General features: G+C 43.4%; 1 protein-coding gene across 1 annotated transcript in view; it reads left to right on the top strand.

The window, feature by feature from the left end:
* The first annotated feature begins 386 nt into the window (after positions 1-386).
* Positions 387-21,059, top strand: part of LOC109906371 (astrocytic phosphoprotein PEA-15) — a 55,526-nt gene continuing 34,853 nt past the window's right edge. The window contains exon 1 of the mRNA XM_020504051.2: positions 387-812. The gene's annotated coding sequence lies outside the window, so the exon portion shown is untranslated. The remainder of the gene's footprint in view (positions 813-21,059) is intronic.

The raw sequence follows: 21,059 nt of genomic DNA, 5'->3' as shown, positions 1-21,059 counted from the left end.
TATTGCATTGGAGTCTCTGGGTTGGTGGACAAGGAAGTGCTGCTGGGTATGTATGACACAGCCCCCCTCTAAAACGACACATATTTGGTTAGTTAGACCCCACTGAGTATTCTCCACCCACTTTAGCTGATACAGGTAGAACAGTTCTCTCTCTACAGTCCCATTTTCTCAACATACCGGTGTCCAATTTCATTTTTTTCGTTATTGGCCTTAAAACATGTTTTTAAAACCATATTTTTTAAATTTGTTTTCTCAAATTACTTATTGCGTGGCCATTAATTAACATGCAATATAATTTGAATGAGTTATCCACATTGCAATGTTTTGAAATGGGGGCTTTTATTTTTGAAGGATTCCTTATTTGCATACAGTGTAACATCATCGTTTGTGCTGCTGCCAGAATACCAGTAGGAAAAGGCGTTTCCATCCACGATCCGGCAAGACTGTGTAGTTTATCCTACTTACAACCTGACGGACGGATCAAACTTGCCTGGACCAAAAAAACAACGCATTTATCCACACTAGCCAATATAATTTCAACATTGTTTTTGTAATCGCTTTTATATATTTAGGCTATACAATAAAATCCATTACAAGACAGCGGTCTAAAGCTAACAACATCCTAAACCAACTACATTCTGGATAGAGGAGCTGTCTGAGGAAGAGTACTTTGCAGCAAGATTGTACGCGTGTACATCAAATATAAATTACATTTTAATAAAGTTTTGTGATAGAAGTGAACACTTCCTCTTACGCACAGACACAGATCATCTCTCTCGCTTCGCTGACTCATAGCCTACACAGAACCCAGGGTAAGTCACCAAGTCATCTTTTCGTTTCTGTCATCACTCATTCGTTTTGATGTTATAATAATGTTGGTGTTATATATTGTATTGTGTGCGAATGTGTTCGGCTGTAGTTTTGCTTGTGGAACTTTGTCATGATCAAATAATCAATAATCAATCATTGGACTTGCTGTAAACTATAGCCTATCGTCATTTTTGCACCATCGGTGTGCATTCCCACACACAATGGACCATAAACCATGATACTTTCATAATGCTGTGTTTCAAAACGCTTGACATGGTTCGTTTTCATTTAGTTGTCGTTGTTTTTTTTTTGTCTGGGATGATGACCCATTTCCCAACAAGTTAACAATGCCAGTAATTTTCCTTGGTTTGAATGATGGCTGGTTACTCGGAAGAGAACCCGGCTTGAATGAACCGGTTTACATGGACCTGACGGTTGAACCGTTACAGGAGACGGCCCTATCCTCCAACTAAGGACCATTTCATTTAGTTGATTTATGGATTAATCGTTGTGATGATATTGTGTAGGCTGTCACTCCTGCTTTCTACACATTGTTGCGTAGACAAGGTTAACCTCTTCAAATAAAATAAAATGTTATTTGTCACATATACATATTTAGCAGATGTTATTGCGAGAGAAATGCTTGTGTTCATAACTCCAACAGTGCAGTAGTATCAAATCCCATCCTTTAATAAAATGATTTTATTTTGACATCGAATGGCAACCCATACATCTGGAACGTTCTATGATGTTCAATGTTGGACGATAATAATCGATGTTAAAATAACAACCTTCGATCTAGTTAGTGTCAGTTGGTGTTCATCGGTGCCTCGTGAGTAGGAATGAATGGGGAAAATGTCGAGCCTACATCATTCTTAATCGTGAGTGTTGCGCGAGTCCAGCATCACCAAGCACGAATGTGTGCACGACTCGCGAGTGAGAAATTGGGGGGGAAAGTGAATGACTGCTTGCTGAATGACTACTGTTGGGCTATACCGTAATGAATAAGGATGATTATTGAGACAATAGTGTTATTACTAACACTACTGTAATGAAATGATAACAACATTATTAGGTGGTTAATTAGTACTAATGCATTACTAATGTATTATCATCAAGATATAATTTTTGGTCGATTTCATTCTCATTTCTGTCAGTGATTTGGTGCACAGTGTTTATATTTTCCTTGCACTACTAGGCTACAGAGCTGCTTCCATATAGGTAGCATCTCAGAGTAGGACTGCTGATCTGGAAACAGTTTATCATTTTGATTTTTAAATGGAAGGTTGGGGGGGGCTGATCCTAGATCTGCAATGCTACTCTGAGACACTTGATGAAACATATGGTTCCTGATCCTCCCTACAGTAAGTATAGTGATCCAGATTGAACCATTCTGTACGAGAATTAGCCAAACATGGTGGAATACACAAAGGATGGTTAAGCAAAGGATGACAGCTGTCACTGCATTTCCTGTCACTGCATTTCCTGTCACTGCATTTCCGGCCATTGCTTTTCCTCTCAAAAGTGACATTCCAAATATACCAAGTACACTTCCACTAGTTTGACTAATGATATGTATGTGCACAATACTTGTGTACAAAAAAAAAAACCTCATAAAATAATATCTGTTGTAGGCTACCATAACACGTCGTGTCAAATGTTTTATACGTCTGTTGTACCTGAGTGTGTGTACTAGGCCAATGATATTTGGTTACAAACACATATTTGGTAACAGGCAATATTTATATTGTCCAAGGTCATTCTGTAACAGGGTATAACGCTTAAACTGTCACAGCAAAGAAAGTTCTGCTCTGATCTGTGCTATTAGAAAAGGACCAGTTGTTTTTGTGTTTAATGTTTTTAAATGTCTTCCTGAAACCCCTTTTAGTTGACTCAGAGACTGCTGCAAACACTCGACCACTAACATTCCCACAGACACAGACAGGAAGTAGCCAAGGGGAAGCACATTTCTGCTGCACTGGCCATTTTTGTCCACCGAGCAAAAACACTGAAATCAATAGATCAAATGGGAGCACACTGCCCGACCTGGCAGAGAGAGACAGAGACAGAGAGAGAGAGAGAGAGAGAGAGAGAGAGAGAGAGAGAGAGAGAGAGAGAGAGAGAGAGAGAGAGACAGAGAGGATATAGGGGGGGAATCATTCAACCAGAAAGCTGACTCAATGTCACATATCTACCACCACGTCCAGGAGACACACCCTGTTGTTATTTTGGCTTTAGAGATCAGAGCAGAACTTTCTGTACTGTGACCATTGAGAATTTTCTGAATGACTCACTTCACTTGTGGATTAAGGAATTCCCCACTCTCTTCCAGAAGGAAAGGACTCTATAAATGAAATGCTTTGTCATGATATGATTTAAGATACAGCAGTGCTTCTGTATTGGTGTTGGCAGTCTCTGCACATATTTTTTGTTTCCGACAGACAGTAAGGGAGTAAGGGATCGTGACAATGCACAGTATCCGTTATAGCTCTGGAATGTTAACATGTTCATCTCACTCTGCCAGATGTAGAGGAAGCTCTGTCTCAAAGGGATCCTCCTGTTGGGTCCTGTGTTACATCATTTAGTCCCGTGTTACATCATTTTTCCCTGTGTTACATCATTGAGCTGTAACAGTTTATATTGCGTTGAACTCTGGAGAGAATTTTGGAATTGGAAATCTCCCCAAAATCTTTCAAACCATGATTCCATTCTGGAACAGATTTGGATCCAGATTTATTGTGATTCAGTCACACACAAATGTACACAGAAATGCACACGCTCACACACATGCGCAGGCAGACACACACACACACACGGGGACACACATGCGTACACACACACACACCATCAAATGTACATCCTTGACTGGCACAGAGGAGCACAACAACCCACACACTAATGGAAGTCTTTCACTTTAGCCTAATAGAAGAGGAACTAATCAAATGTGAAGCAACGGAGAGACCTTGCATTTTGTGTGGTGTGTGTGTGTGTGTGTGTTTCACCTTGTGCTGTGCTTATGTAATACATGTGAATACCTTATACCGTATCCTAATGCTTTTGCTGCTAGCTCTCAGCTGTAGCATTTTAGGTAACATGTTAGATGGCTGTGTGTGTGTGTGTGTGTGTGTGTGTGTGTGTGTGTGTGTGTGTGTGTGTGTGTGTGTGTGTGTGTGTGTGTGTGTGTGTGTGTGTGTGTGTGGTATGAGGTATGAGGTATTTCCTGAAGGTTTCTTGGGATAACTGCAATGGAATAGCAGCATTACCGTACTGTATATTCCATCGTCATTGGCAACTATGCTAAATTAGTAGTAGTACTGTCCTCTCTGGCTGAACACCAATGTTTCACATGGCATCTATTGAGTGTTTCTGACTGTGGGCGTATAATATGTGTAATAATATATAATATGTGTTTGTTTGTTTTGTCACCACAGTCTGTTGATGGAGACACGTAGCTCAGTCTCAGAGCTGTTGCATTGTGTTATATCATGAGTTTGGATAAAGTGTTTTTATTCTGTAAAGCCAGTTAATAATTGGTTAGTACAACACGTGTGCAGAAGGGTCAGTGTATATGCCAAGAGCTCAATCTGGCAGTTTATCAACAGCTGCTGTTTGCCTGTTACACTGGAAATTCAACACTACTGTGAAAATATGCAGAAGGTAGGGCAATGCACACACACACACACACAAACACACACACACACACACACACACACACACACACACACACACACACACACACACACACACACACACACACACACACACACACACACACACACACACACACACACACACACACACACACACACACACACACACACACACACACACACACACCCCTCTGGACCGCAGCCAGCCCCAGTGAACAGAGCATTAGAGCATTACAGACCCCTTTATCTGTGTGTGTAATGCTCACATCCGGACCAAGGCCTGCTGTGTGTGTGTGTGTGTGTGTGTGTGTGTGTGTGTGTGTGTGTGTGTGTGTGTGTGTGTGTGTGTGTGTGTGTGTGTGTGTGTGTGTGTGTGTGTGTGTGTGTGTGAGAGAGAGAGGGCGAGAGAGAGAGAGAGAGAGGAGCAGAATAGAAGGAAAATGAATGAGGAAATGCTACAGGATGCAATGACCTTTTCCCACTAGCGCACCAGGGTCACAGCTGCAACACACACACACACACACACACACACACACACACACACACACACACACACACACACACACACACACACACACACACACACACACACACACACACACACACACACACACACACAGCCTACTTCCCATTGAATGTAGGCCAAAATCCTGATTATAGTCAACAGCCCAGCTGCATCATGGGAGGAAAGAAGCTTCCGTTTTGTATCTGCATTTATATATTTGGCAGGAATGTGTTCTTAACTTACTTGCCTAGTTAAATAAAGGTTAAATAAAATAAAGAAATAATCAAATAAACCAATGAAGCAGGAGGAAGGTAAGGACAGGCCGTTGGCATGGAAACGTTATATTATTATCCACTGTTTGCTTTAATGACAACACCCAAAGCCTCTTACTCTAACTGCCCTAGTGGTGGAAACTAAAGAGGGAGAAACACCTGTTAGTGAAGCCTTTGACTTTCACCCATGTTGTTTTTCACACGGACTCTGAGTCAGCTGTAACATGTTGCAGAACAAGTGATGTCAGGTTATTTACTGTAAGACCTGATCCCAGTTCAGGTTTCAGGTGTCAGCTGGTTCAGGTGTCAGCTGTATAATGTTCTGTGTCCAACAGATCCAGGGTTGCTTTTGATTCTCAGATCCTAATGGGCAACCTGATCCTACAGTACATCTGTTAATGGCAAGTACAGCCTGCAGCGTCACGTTGCTTTACTTTCCTTTCAGAAGGGAAGGGGAGTAACAGGGAGGGAGAGATGGAGGAGGGAGGGAGAGGGGAAGGAGGACATATTTTCAGAAGGGAAGGGGAGTAACAGGGAGGGAGAGATGGAGGAGGGAGGGAGAGGGGAAGGAGGACATATTTTCAGAAGGGAAGGGGAGTAACAGGGAGGGAGGGATGGAAGAGGGAGGGAGAGGGGAAAGAGAGGAGTGTGTCTGAGTCATCTACAGTTACAGACATCATCGGAGAACAGAGGGAGGGGCGGACGAGAGGAGAGGAGAAGAGAGAAGAAGGGACGAGAGGAGAGAGGAGGAAGTTATCATTCATGGCATCCATTACCTAAGAGGGTTTAGATCTGATGATGTCAGTGTGGGGGCTGCTAGGTGACCTCAACTCATCTTCCCTTCTATCTAGTTTATATCTATACCTTAGTAGTTGTATTTGAGCTACTAACCTCCTTTACTCTTCTATCTGATGTATATCTATTCTATAATAGCTCAAACCCATACTTAGCGTTACCGTCTGTGTTTAACCTAGCAGTATGGCGCAGAGATAAACACTTAATTAGAGTATGACTTTACTCCCAAGCAGAAGCATGGCTGTGTGACTCAACACTTTACAGCATGATTCACAGGAGTGTGTGTGTGTGTGTGTGTGTGTGTGTGTGTGTGTGTGTGTGTGTGTGTGTGTGTGTGTGTGTGTGTGTGTGTGTGTGTGTGTGTGAGTGTGTGTGTGTGTGAGCGCACGTGAGTCTGTGCGTGGGTGCACTTTGTTCTTTCCATTAGTGGAATCAGCAGCATGGATGTAGGAGGAGAAGGGGGACGCAATATGATTCAGAGAAAATGAAACTCAGTCAATCATCCAATCATCGTCCTCCTGCGCGTGCGTTCCTTCTATAGGAGATGAGACATTTATTAAATGACATCCCAGCTAGCATATAACGTTCTGAGAACCATATGTTTCTTAGAGGTTGGTGAGAGCGTGGTTGTCTTATGGTTCTTTTGCATACAACATTCTGGGAAGGGTGCAGTTCTGGCAGGTATCCTAGCTGTTAGAGCGTTGGGCCAGTAACCGAAAGGTTGCTGGTTTGAATATCCAAGCCGACAAGGTGAAAAATCTGCCAATGTTCCCTTGAGCAAGGCACCTAACCCTAATTTCCTCCAGAGGCACCATACTGTTATGGCTGACCTTGTAAAACCACACATTTTACTGCACCTGGTGTATGTGAAAATAAAATTAAAACGTAATAAAATATGGATAGTTGCTTGGCTTTGGAACATTCTCAGCACATTTGAGGAACTTGACAAAAACACGTTCATACAGGTTTACTCTCACTTTTATTTTGAAGTGATGTTCTCAAATTGTTCCAACAACTTTAAACAATGTTCTTCTGTGGGAATGTCAGTACTTCATCATAATGTTCCCTACAGGTTTACCCCATGGTTCTATTTAAAGTCATGTTCTCAAATTGTTCCAAGAATGTAAAGAAACAATGTACTTCTGTGGGAATTTCAGTTCTTCAGCATAATATTTCCTACAGGTTTCCTCATGGTTCTATTTAAAACGGAAATCCATCACTTTCTTTATTCTGCAGAACACGGAAGAGTGCATGATCAGTTTCATAGAAAATTCCATCACAGGCCTTGAGCAAAAAGCAGGTGGGTGCCTTTGACAGCCAAAGATCAACTCCGGAGGCCATGGCCAGGGTTTCACCATACCAGTCATCCGGATTGTCCCTCATAATCCAGAACTGCGCATTGGTAAAGGTAGATGGTCTGCACCAGCCTGGAGGTTGAGTTCCATCTGGTTGGCACGGCCCTCAGTAGAGTCGGCTGCTAGCAGTGCAGCCACAGAGCCAGCCTTTCCGTTGATAACACTCAGACTTAAATTGTTGTGCTATTTTAAATCCCTTTTGACGTAGGTCCCTAAACTCAGGTATTCTTCTTCCATGCCTTATCACCACAATTTTCACGAGATAATCCCACTTTGAAAACTGTTTGAGATGCAACACGTAAGCCATCCCGATCAGCTTACTTTTATCTAGCAGTAAAACGAACGTAAAGTAACCGCCAAAAGGCAGCAGATGACGTATGGCGTCTATAGGCAGGGCTGAACTCTATCCCTTTACTTTTTTAACGTCAATGTATTATTTGAGTGCAATGAAAATGAATGGGACATACCGTAAAACTACAATTAAACGCAGCCTCAAATAGGCACCTGTCCCTTTTAATAGCCGGGCAATAGCAAAAAGTTCAGCAAATAAACACCTTTTTCAAATAAACCCTGGGTTTCAATTAATTGTTTACGAGGTTACCATGAATAATAATTTATTGTTGATGAGGTTTAATGTTTGATTTGTGACATTAAATAACGCAGTAATGATTTTAAAAAATGATGTCAAACTTCAAATGATGGACATTATCGAACAAAACAAATATTTATTGTGGAACTGGGTTTCCTGGGAGTGCATTCTGATGAAGATCATCAAAGGTAAGTGAATATTTATAATGTTATTTCTGACTTCTGTTGACTGCACAATATGGCAGATATTTATTTGGCTTGTTGGGTCTCTGAGCGCCGTACTCAGATTATTTGCTTTTTCCGTAAAGCTTTTTTGAAATCTGACACAGTGGTTGCATTAAAGAGAAGTATATCTAAAGTTCCATGCATAACAATTGTATTTTCATCAACATTTATAATGAGTATTTCTGTAAATTGATGTGGCTCTCTGCAAAATCACCGGATGTTTTTGGAACTACTGAACATAACGTGCCAATGTAAAATTTTATAATAATATGAACTTTATCAAACAAAACATACATGTGTTGTGTAACATGAAGTCCTATGAGTGTCATCTCATATGTCCTATGAGTGACACCGTGCTTCTACACCTGCATTGCTTGCTGTTTGGGATTTTAGGCTGGGTTTCTGTACAGCACTTTGAGATATCAGCTGATGTACGAAGGGCTATATAAATACATTTGATTTGATTTGATTTGATCTGATGAAGATCATCAAAAGTTAGAATGAATCACTATCTCTATTTCTGATTTTTGTGACTCCTCTCTTTGGCTGGAAAAATGGATGTGTTTTTCTGTGACTTGGCTCTGACCTAACAAAATTGTTTGTGGTGCTTTCGCTGGAAAGCCTATTTGAAACCGGACACTGTGGTGGGATTAACAAGAAGTGTATCTTTAAAATGGTGTGAAGTACTTGTATGTCTGAGAAATTTTTATTATGAGATTTCTGTTGTTTTGAATTTGGCGCCCTTCACTTTCACTGGCTGTTGTCATATCGATCCCGTTAGCGGGATCTCAGCCCAAAGAAGTTTTTAACTATGCAAATGAGCCAAAGTTGTCTGCATTGAGGAAATAGACACCTGGCTCAAATAGAAGCCTGTCTCTTATAAGTGCCTGTTGTTTTAGTGATTTAAGAAAATAAATGCCTGTGCTATTAATAGATGTTTTACGGTATTGACACATGAAAGGCATCGTAGCTCTGTGCCTTTTGACGTCCATTAGCTGGCAGTATAAGGTAGAAACACGCATGTGCAAGTCATGTCAATGGCTTGCATTGAGTTTTAAAGGTGAGAAAGGCCCACGCAGAGTCTGCGTTTCCGCTGGCCTCCTTGCGCATTTTGTACCAGAGCACCGCAAGTTTTAGAAGTACTAGTTCAGAAATCAAGGACATTCAGAGACTTTTTCCGAAGCCACTCCTATGTTGACTTGGCTGTGTGCTTAGGGTCGTTGTCATGTTGGAAGGTGAACATTTACTCCAGTCTGAGGTCCTGAGCGCCCTAGAGCAGGTTTTTATCAAGGACCTCTCTGTACTTTGCTCTGTTCATCTTTCCCTTGATCCTGACTAGCACCCCAGTCCCTGTCACTGAAAATCATCCCCACAGCATGATGCTGCCACCACCTTGCTTCACCGTAGTGAACAAGATAATCTTGTTTCTTATGGTCTGAGAGTCCTTTAGGTGCCTTTTGGCAAACTCCAAGTGGGCTGTCATGTGCCTTTTACTGAGGAGTGGCTTTCGTCTGGCCATTCTACCACATAGACCTGATTGGTGGAGTGCTGCAGAGATGGTTGTCCTTCTGGAATATTCTTCCGTCTCCACAGAGGAACTCTGGAGCTCTGTCAGAATGACCATTGGGTTCTTGGTCCCCTCCATGACCAAGGCCCTTCCCCATATTACTCAGTTTGGCCAGGTGGCCAGCTCTAGGAAGAGTCTTGGTGGTTCCAAACTTCTTCAATTTAAGAATGATGGAGGCCACTGTGTTCTTGGGGACCTTCAATGCTGCAGAAATGTTTTGATACCCTTCCCCAGATCTGTGCCTCGGCACAATCCTGTCTCGGATCACTACGGACAATTCCTTCGACCTCATGGCTTGGTTTTTGCTCTGACATGCACTGTCAACTGTGGGACCTGAGTCTAATATCCAAGTGTCTGAATACTTCTGTAAATATGTCACGTCTGCTTTCGCTCTGCCTCGCTGGCACTCGAGGTCACCAGGCTGCTCATCATTACGAACACCTGTCACCATCGTTACTCGCACCAGTGCTTCATCGGACTCACCTGGTCTCCATCACGTCCTTTATTGCCTCCCCTATATCTGTCACTTCCTCAGTTTCATCCCAGTGTCTGCATTGATGTTGTTTTGTTTCTCTTGTCCAGACGCTGTTCTTTTTTAGTTTCATGTCTATTTATTATGAAATCCTCACCCTGTACTTGCTTCCTGTCTCCCAGCATCTGTATTTAAGGAAAAAAAAAAAAAAAAAAAATCATTTTTTTATACAAACATTTCTGAAAACCTGTTTTTGCTTTGTCATTATGGGGTATTGTGTGTAAATGATTTAATCCATTTTAGAATAAGGCTATAACGTAACAAAATGAGGAAAAAGTGAAGGGGTCTGACTAGTACCAATCAAAATTTTGGTCACAGCTACTCATTCCAGGGTTTTTCTTTATTTTCTACATTGTAGAATAATAGGGAAGAAATCAAAACTATGAAATAACACATGTGAAATCATGTAGTAACCAAAAAAGGGACAGCTTTGCACACTCTTGGCATTCTCTTAACCAGCTTCATGAAGTAGTCACCTGGAATGTATTTCAATTAACAGGTGTGCCTTGTTAAAAGTTAATCCTTGTTAATGCGTTTGAGCCAATCAGTTGTGTTGTGACAAGGTAGGGGTGGTATACAAAATATAGCTCTATTTGTTAAAAGACCAAGTCCATATTATGGCAAGAACAGCTCAAATAAGCAAACAGAAACGAATGTCCATCATTACTTTAAGACATGAAGGTCAATCAATCTGGAAAATTTCAGAAGAAGAAGTTTGTTCAAGTGCAGTCGAAAACCATCAAGTGCTATGATGAAACGGCTCTCATGAGGACCGCCACAGGAAAGGAAGACCCAGAGTTACCTCTGCTGCAGAGGATGAATTAATTAGAGTTAAAAGCCTCAGAAAGTGCAGCCCAAATAAATGCTTCACAGAGTAACAGACACATCTCAACATTAACTGTTCAGAGGAGACTGTATGAATCAGGCCTTCATGGTCGAATTGCTGCAAAGAAACCACTACTAAAGGACACCAATAATAAGAAGAGACTTGTTTGGGCCAAGAAACACGAGCAATGGACATTAGACTTGTGGAAATCTGTTCTTTGGTTTGATGAGTCCAATTTCAAAGACCGCCGTGTCTTTGTGAGATGCAGAGTAGGTGAGCGGATGATCTCCGCATGTGTGATTCCCACCGTGAAGCATGGAGGAGAAGGTGTGATGGTGTGGGGGTACTTTGCTGGTGACACTGTCTCTGATTTATTTAGAATTCAAGGCACACTTTACTAGCATGGCTACCACAGCATTCTGCAGCAATAATTCAACCCATCTGTTTTGCGCTTAGTGGGACTATTATTTATTTTTCAACAGGACAATGACCCAAAACACCTCCAGGACGTGTAAGGGCTATTTGACCAAGAAGGAGAGTAATGGAGTGATGCATCAGATGACCTGGACTCCACAATCACCCGACCTCAACCTAATTGAGATGGTTTAGGATGAGTTGGACCGCAGAGTTAAGGAAAAGGAGCCAACAAGTGCCCAGCATATGTGGGAACTCCTTCAAGACTGTTGGAAAGCATTCCAGGTGAAGCTGGTTGAGAGAATGCCATGAGTGTGTAAAGCTGCCATCAAGGCAAAGGCTGGCTACTTTGAAGAATCTAAAATATATTTTGATTTGTTTAACACTTTCTTAGTTACTACATGATTCCATATGTGTTATTTCATAGTTTTGTCTTCACTATTATTCTGCAATGTGGAAAATAGTACAAATAAAGAAAAGTAGGTGTGAAAAGTAGGTGTGTCCTAACTTTTAACTGTTACTGTTTTTAAAAAGTTTTTTTTACAGTCCCTAAACGTTACATTTATAAGGACAATGCTGTACTTTGACATGGGTAGGGTAATTTCCAGAACAATGGTGAAGTTAATATTTAGTTACTCATACCAGCTCTTCAAGTAGCTCCACACAATTCAACTGACTATTCCGTTCCTATGGACATCGTCAGATTCACAGTAGGAAGAGCATAATGTACACATACTCGATTAAGGAGAGAGTATTTCGGTATTGAGTACTGCACTGTTGGGTAGGACTTGCAAGTTAAGTATTTCACTGTACTTGTGCATGTGACACATAAAACTTGAGTGGAGGTAGAGATAGGTGGAGAAAGAAAGAGAGGGAGAATGAAGGAAGAGACACGGAGAAGGGGAGGAGAGTGCTTTAATTCACACACTAGATCTACAAATCAAACTATAAATTAATGTACATATATTTTAGTTATATCTCCTGTTTTTTTATATATATATTTTACTGTTTGCCATATCAATGTTTACTGTCAGAGTTGTGAACATGGAGCTGTACCCATCTTCTGATGTGTCGATACAAGTAGTCGGACTTTGGACTGTTCATTCAGACCAGGAGTGCATTGAAATCAAGTCAACAACAGCCACAAGCCTGTCTCTAATATGTGCCTGTCTCTGTTTCCAGCTATGGAAACCCTCAACAGTCTCCAGTATGTACAGAAGTTTGAGATCTCCTTCTGTCTAAATGTGTTCTCTGACTCAGTCACCACCTCATGTGGACACAAGTTTTGCCAAGGCCTGTAATGAACAAACACTGGGAAAAAGTGACCCGTTCAAGTGTCCACTCTGTCAAGAGCCATTCCAAAGAAGACCTAAGCTACGTGTCAACACAACACTAAGAGATGTTGTGGATCAATTTAATGCAAAGTGCCCAGCTCCTGCACCAGTCCCAGCTACAGCCCCATGTACCAGCCCCAGCTCAAACACCTGTACTAGCCCCAGCTCCAACCCCTGTACCAGCCCCAGCTCAAACACCTGTACTAGCCCCAGCTCCAACCCCTGTACCAGCCCCAGCTCAAACACCTGTACTAGCCCCAGCTCCAACCCCTGTACCAGTCCCAGCTCAAACCCCTGTACCAGTCCCAGCTCCAGCCCCTGTACCAGCCCCAGCTCAAACACCTGTACTAGCCCCAGCTCCAACCCCTGTACCAGTCCCAGCTCAAACCCCTGTACCAGTCCCAGCTCCAACCCCTGTACCAGTCCCAGCTCCAACCCCTGTACCAGCCCCAGCTCCAGCCCCTGTACCAGCCCCAGCTCAAACACCTGTACTAGCCCCAGCTCCAACCCCTGTACCAGTCCCAGCTCAAACCCCTGTACCAGTCCCAGCTCCAGCCCCTGTACCAGCCCCAGCTCAAACACCTGTACTAGCCCCAGCTCCAACCCCTGTACCAGTCCCAGCTCAAACCCCTGTACCAGTCCCAGCTCCAACCCCTGTACCAGTCCCAGCTCCAACCCCTGTACCAGCCCCAGCTCCAACCCCTGTACCAGTCCCAGCTCCAGCCCCTGTACCAGTCCCAGCTCCAACCCCTGTACCAGTCCCAGCTCCAACCCCTGTACCAGTCCCAGCTCCAGCCCCTGTACCAGCCCCAGCTCAAACACCTGTACTAGCCCCAGCTCCAACCCCTGTACCAGTCCCAGCTCAAACCCCTGTACCAGCCCCAGCTCCAACCCCTGTACCAGTCCCAGCTCCAGCCCCTGTACCAGCCCCAGCTCCAACCCCTGTACCAGTCCCAGCTCCAGCCCCTGTACCAGCCCCAGCTCAAACACCTGTACTAGCCACAGCTCCAACCCCTGTACCAGTCCCAGCTCAAACCCCTGTACCAGCCCCAGCTCCAACCCCTGTACCAGTCCCAGCTCCAGCCCCTGTACCAGTCCCAGCTCCAACCCCTGTACCAGTCCCAGCTCCAGCCCCTGTACCAGCCCCAGCCCCTGTCACAGCCCCCAGCCCCAGCCCCCAGCCCCAGCTCCAGCTCCAGCTCTATCCCCTGTCCCAGCCCCCAGCCCCTGTCCCAACCCCCAGCCCCAGCCCGCAGCCCCAGCTCTAGCTCCATCCCCTGTCCCAGCCCCAGCCCCAGCTCCTGCCCCTGTACCAGCCCCAGCTCCAGGCTTAGCTCCTGCCCCAACACCAGCCTCAGGTCCAGCCCCTACCAGTACCAGCCCCTTCCCTGGTGAGACCTGGACTTGTGCTTTGTATGATCATGGCCCTGGTGCTCTGGTTCTGATGATGTATCCACAGACATACCTGCAGTCTGACCAGAGTGAAACATGCTCACTGAAGTACCCAGAGGGGGGTGTAAGAAGCCAGACAAACCTCTGGGGGGAGAGAAGATGTTCAAGAAAGCGAAGGCAGAAATGCAGCAGATGATCTAGGAGCAACTGGGGAACGTTAAGGAGATCAAACACTCTGTGGAGCTCAGCAAGAGTAGAGCAGACAGCGAGCGAGAGATCAGTTTGAAGTCCGTCAGCGATATGAAGCTCTTAATTGAGATGAGCCCGGCTGAGCTCATAGAGATCAAGGGGAATCAGAAAGCAGCAGAGAGGCGGGCTGAAGGGTTCATCAAAGAACTGCAGCAGGAAATCACTGAGCTACACACACACACACACACACACACACACACACACACACACACACACACACACACACACACAGCCATTGTGCAGCCTGACATGTTCAACATCTTACCTGTCCATTTAGGATTAGAATAATTCACTCAGGCATTTGTTTATACTAGTAATTTATAGAAAGGTACATTACTGTTGGTGTGTGTTCCCCCGTTTGTGTGTGTGTGCGTGCATGCGTCCAGCTCCTCAGTAAAGTCTAAACGACTAGGTTCATAGGTGCTTGTGCACATGTTTGCATAAAAGGACTTTGTATTTGAACAGGTAGGAGGCTGTGTGTTATGCTGTGTACAGCAGTATGAACCTTGTGTTGTTGTGATTCTTGGCAGTAACATCCTGTGAGAGGTTGATGTCAGCCAAGCTATAGCACTCTCTCCTTCTCTCTGATTTTCTCTGTCTCTCTATCCCTCCTACACATATTATCTGGAGGTGGGTGATGAGAGAGAGAGAGAGAGAGAGAGAGAGACCAAATTCTGAGATTGCGATAACCCAGCACCGTCTTGAGAGAGAGAGACCAAGTTCTGAGATTGCGATAACCCAGCACCGTCTTGAGAGAGAGAGAGAGAGAAAAGGAGAGCAAGACAGAGGATAAATAGAATAACCATGTGTGAAGAGGGTGATAGGAAGGTGGAGATAGAGGGAGGGGATAGAGAGGGTGTAGGGAATGGTTGGAGACAGAGGGTGTAGGGAATGGTTGGAGAGAGAACAGCAGGATGGGTGAAGGGAAGGAAACAGAAGAAGTGTTGGAGGAGTGAGAAGGTGAGAAAAGAAAATGAAAGGAGCATGTTATCTCTCATTTTATACGTGTCTAATCCTGAAAGCTGATTGGTAAGAAGCGCATTCCAGCCGGTGTCTATTCCACAAATTACCACCGGCTAAATCTATGAATTTAAAATGCCTATTTACTCTGTTCCATCGGAGGCTGACGACAACGAAGCAGAGAATCTTCACTTGTAAACTCAGTTACAGAAACCGATGCACACACACACCACACACCACACACCACACACACACACACACACACACACACACACACACACACACACACACACACACACACACACACACACACACACACACACACACACACCACACACACACATACCACACACACACACACACATACCACACACACACACACACACGCACACACACACACACACACATACCACACACACACACACACACATACCACACACACACACGCGTGCTGGTGAATACTAAGAAATACTCTTGTTAATGCCTGATGATCCCTGACCTCCAGCTTCTTGACTTGATGACTTAATTATTTTTAACCCGTTGTGGTTCCAGGAAATGACCTGGCTCTTGTGCTCGCCATAGTCTCTGTCATTAGGCTACATGCTAAATACCCAATACTCTCTCTATTTTTCTCTCTGTCTCTCTCTCTCTCTCTCTCTCTCTCTCTCTCTCTCTTCTTCCCTCAGGCATCTCTCCTCTTGTCTCCTTTATTCCTGTGTGTTCATCTTTCACCCCATTAGATGATCCAAAATGTCACCCTCAACATAGTGCACAGAGAACCCTATGGGCCCTGGTCAGAACTAGGCCACTATATATGGAATAGGATGCAATTTCGGATGTAGGCTAGGAGCTACCAGACAAACCCCCAGACTGATTTAGACCAAAATGTCTGTCTGAGCTTCCTTACTGGCAAGTTGTCCTCAAACTGTCTGTGTGTGTGTCTGTCAGTGTGTGTCTCTCTATCGTTAGGTGATTCATTCTCTCTCTCTCTCTCTCTCTCTCTCTCTCTCTCTCTCTCTCTACACCTACCTCTCTCTGTCCATGATGTATTGTTAGCTCTCATTAGCAGCAGTAGTCAAAGTTGTCACCATGTTTCACTTGGGTGGCCCTGTCTCTGTGTCAAAAATGACACCCTGTACCTATTCCTAGTATACTGCACTACTGTCTTCCTCTAGTCAGAGTAGAACAATTACAATCATAAGCACACACACACACACACACACACACACACACACACACACACACACACACACACACACACACACACACACACACACACACACACACACACACACACACACACACACACACACACACACACACACACACACACACACACACACACACAGTACTGAAAAATCACAAATGATCAAGTGAAGTAAACTCACACCTCTCTCTCTCGCTTTTTCTCTCTCTCTCCACCCACAGGCAGAATTATATTTTTATCTATTGTAACGCAGAGCCACTAATGAACCATTAGAATACAGAAATACATTTCATACCCCGCTACTAGAGCTCAACTCTCATCCATGTTAACCTACATTCACAGTCTCACACACACACACGCACACACACTCAGTGTCATCCACAGTCAAGAATGATCCATACACAGTCATCTGTGTTTCTAACTCACACATTCTGCCACATTAGTACTTTGACATTATCTGGATTTTTTTGTTGCAATTTATAGATAGAAGCGATTTGTATAGTGTTTTTGGGATGCCTCCAGACAGTCTCTGCATTATACAATATATTGTCATTGAGGACAGAGAGAGAGGAAAGAAGAGACAGAGGGGGAGAGAGGGAGGGAAGGAGAGACAGAGGGAGAGAGAGGGAGGGAGAGAGAGGGAGGGAAGTAGAGACAGGGGGAGAGAGAGGGAGGGAAGTAGAGACAGGGGGGGAAAGAGAGACAGAGGGAGAGAGAGGGAGGGAAGGAGAGACAGGGGAGAGAGAGGGAGGGAAGTAAAGACAGATGGAGAGAGAGGGAGGGAAAGAGAGACAGAGGGAGACAGAGGGGGAAGGAGAGACAGAGGGAGAGAGATGGAGGGAAGGAGAGACAGAGGGAGAGATAGGGAAGGAAGGAGAGACAGAGGGAGAGAGAGGGAGGAAAGGAGAGACAGAGGGAGAGAGAGGGAGGGAAGGAGAGAGAGGGAGGGAGGGAAGGAGAGACAGAGGGAGAGAGAGGGAGGGAAGGAGAGAGAGAGAGGGACAGAGAGGGAGGGAAGGAGAGAGAGAGAGGGACAGAGAGGGAGGGAAGGAGAGAGAGTGGGAGAGAGAGGGAGGGAAGGAGAGACAGAGGGAGAGAGAAGGAGGGAAGGAGAGTCACGCATCACTACCAATCCCTACCATAATAATTTTAATAGCTGTAGCGTGTTGATACCTTCATGTGCTTTTTCACTGACAGATTCAGTTGGTGCTTTAGATGTAAAAATTATGCCACTGCTAAATACTAGTCTTTGACAATGGAGTTGAATGTCAATTAGAAAATGCATGTTTCTTTGTTTCTGAGGTAGGCTACAGTGAATCTGAAATGTTCAACCACACTGACCATACAGAACACTAGCTTATGCTAAACTATGCTATGCTCTGCCTTCAATCAGTCCAAATGCTAGGAGTTCATTCTACTCACGATGCTAGCTAATGCTAATCGTAAACACTAGTGGCTTGCAGCTATTCATGATCCTCATTTTATGCTAGCCACTAATGCTAACAGTAAAAAATGATTGGCTTTGAGTACTTAGTGACTTCTTACTGAAGACTCTGCTGTTATTTAGCCCTCTGAACATGGGGTTATTTCCAGGATGAAGTAATTACTGTAGACCTGGGTATGCAATATGTCTCCGTTAAAATGTGTGGAATCCCTAAATAGTGCACAACTTTTGACCAGTTCAAAAGAGGTGCACCACATAGGGAATAGGGTGGCATTTGAGACACAGACACAAAGACACTGTGTGTGCCAGTATTGTCAGAGTGAACTGTTCATCCCTTTGCCCTCTTCCACTGATCTATTCACCCTATCCCTCAATTCCTCTGTCATTCTATCCCTCTCTCTCTCTCAACCTCAAATGCACTCTCTCCTTTTGTATGCCTCCTCTGTCTCAGACTCTCTCTGTCTATCTCGTTCCCTCTCTCTGCCCCCCCCCTTTCTCGCTCTCTCTCTGCCCCCCCCCCCCCTCTCTCTGCCCCCCCCCTTTCTCGCTCTCTCTCTGTCTATCTCGTTCCCTCTCTCTGCCCCCCCCCCCCTTTCTCGCTCTCTCTCTGCCCCCCCCCTCTCTCTGTCCCCCCCCCCCCCCTCTCTCTGTCCCCCCCCCCCCCCTCTCTCTCTCGAATTCAAATTCAAGCTGCTTTATTGGCATGGAAAACATTGTGTCAATATTGCCAAAGCAACAATGTATTCAATATACATTGTAGTAAAATTATAAACGATAATAAATAATCATATAAAATTTTAGTAAATAATAATACAAAATTAAATACAAAAATAATAACAATATAATGGTAACAGTCAATAGAAGAAATGTAATAAATATAAAAATATAAATTATGGAAAATGAAACTATAACTAACTAACTAAATAACGGTCATCTTCACCATTACATCAGTACTACAACAACTATCATCATTACTACTACTACCATCACTAAACTGTCATCATTACCATTACTACCCATACCACTACTATTTGGAATGATAAACAGCAATAGTAATAGTAATAACAATAATAGTAATAATAAGTAAGTTACTGCTTACTATGCAGATGTTATTATTCAGTGTCCCTCAGGCTATGGCAGGAAAATACATATTTGGCTGCAAGAGGAGCCATTGCTCCTTCACCCATGAGGATTCTTAGTTTTTCCTCTGGGTTTAATAAGTTCAAATTTGGAATAAATGTAGTCATTTCTGTGAATAATGAATCTCTTTTTGAGGAATATTTCTCACAGTAAAGGAGAAAGTGCATCTCTGTCTCTCTTTGGGTAGCCATGTCTTTTTATGTCTGCCGGTTTCTATTGCCAATCGGTGGTCACTCAGCCTGTACTTGGTAAGGATCTGTCTCTGCTTCGTATCTCTGACAGAGTAGAGATAATCAGCCAATTCATATTCTCTGTTTAGGGTCAGATAGCAATTTAGTCGGCTTTTGGGATTTTGTTTCGTTTTTTCCAATGTTGTAAATATGAGCCCTTTGATTGGTTCATGATTTTGTTTATTGTAATTCTTTATTTTGAAGCAGTGCTGGTGTCAGCTTGGTTGGTGAGGTCCAACACCAGCTGACTGAGAGGGCTCTTTTCTGGGCTCAGCCTGGTTGGTGAGGTCCAACACCAGCTGACTGAGAGGGCTCGTTTCTGGGCTCAGCTCCTGGGTTTGAAGTGCTTTAAATTGCACACTTCAATTTGGACTTGAATTTAGATGTAGCCAACATTTTTAGGATCTTTTCTGAATTTTCATTACTACTGGAAAGCAGCCCAATTCTTCCCTACGTGCATTAGTTGGTTTATTTCTCTGGAAATAAACTTTCTCATTATTGCATACAATGATCTGCGGGCTTTTTCTTTGAGTGCATTCACTGCCATATTAAAGTTTCCCGATGCAGATATGGTCAGACCAAGGTAGGTGTAATTTTTAGTGTGTTCAATTTTGGTGTTGTTCAGGGTGAATTTATATTTGTGTTTCTGACATATGTTTTTTTTGTGGAAAATCATGATATTCAATTTTGGGCCAGAGCCCAATTATGGCAATATTGTTCTAGAATATTAATGTTCTGTTGAAGACCTTCTTTGATTGGTGATAGAAGTACCAAGTCATAAGCATATAGCAGGTATTTCACCTCTGTGTTAAATAGTGTCCTGGGGCTGGAGAATGGTCCAACATGTCTGCTAATTCATTGATATAAATGTTGAAAAAATTTGAACTCAAACCTCAGCCTTGTCTCACACCTCGACTTTGTGAAAATAGTTATGTTCTTTGGTTTTTGATTTTTATTGCACACTTGTTTTCTGTGTACATACATTTTATTAAGTCATATACCTTACCACCAAGCCCACTTTGGAGAATTTGGTAGAATAGCCCTTCGTGCCAAATAGAATCCAATGTTTTTTTAAAGTCAATAAAGCAAGCAAAGATTTTGCCCTCTTTTTTTGGTGGATGTGTTTATTAATTAGTGTGTGTGAGGTGTATATATGGCCAGTAGTGAGATGGTGTTTATTAATTAGTGTGTGTGAGGTGTATATATGGCCAGTAGTGAGATGGTGTTTATTAATTAGTATGTGTGAGGTGTATATATGGCCAGTAGTGCGATGGTGTTTATTAATTAGTATGTGTGAGGTGTATATATGGCCAGTAGTGAGATGGTGTTTATTAATTAGTATGTGTGAGGTGTATATATGGCCAGTAGTGCGATGGTGTTTATTAATTAGTGTGTGTGAGGTGTATATATGGCCAGTAGTGAGATGGTGTTTATTAATTAGTGTGTGTGAGGTGTATATATGGCCAGTAGTGCGATGGTGTTTATTAATTAGTGTGTGTGAGGTGTATATATGGCCAGTAGTGCGATGGTGTTTATTAATTAGTGTGTGTGAGGTGTATATATG

This window comes from Oncorhynchus kisutch, linkage group LG16 (assembly GCF_002021735.2).
Source record: "Oncorhynchus kisutch isolate 150728-3 linkage group LG16, Okis_V2, whole genome shotgun sequence".
NCBI lineage: Eukaryota > Metazoa > Chordata > Actinopteri > Salmoniformes > Salmonidae > Oncorhynchus > Oncorhynchus kisutch.
Note: the sequence above shows the minus strand (reverse complement) of the source record. Positions and strands in the feature narration are given on the sequence as shown.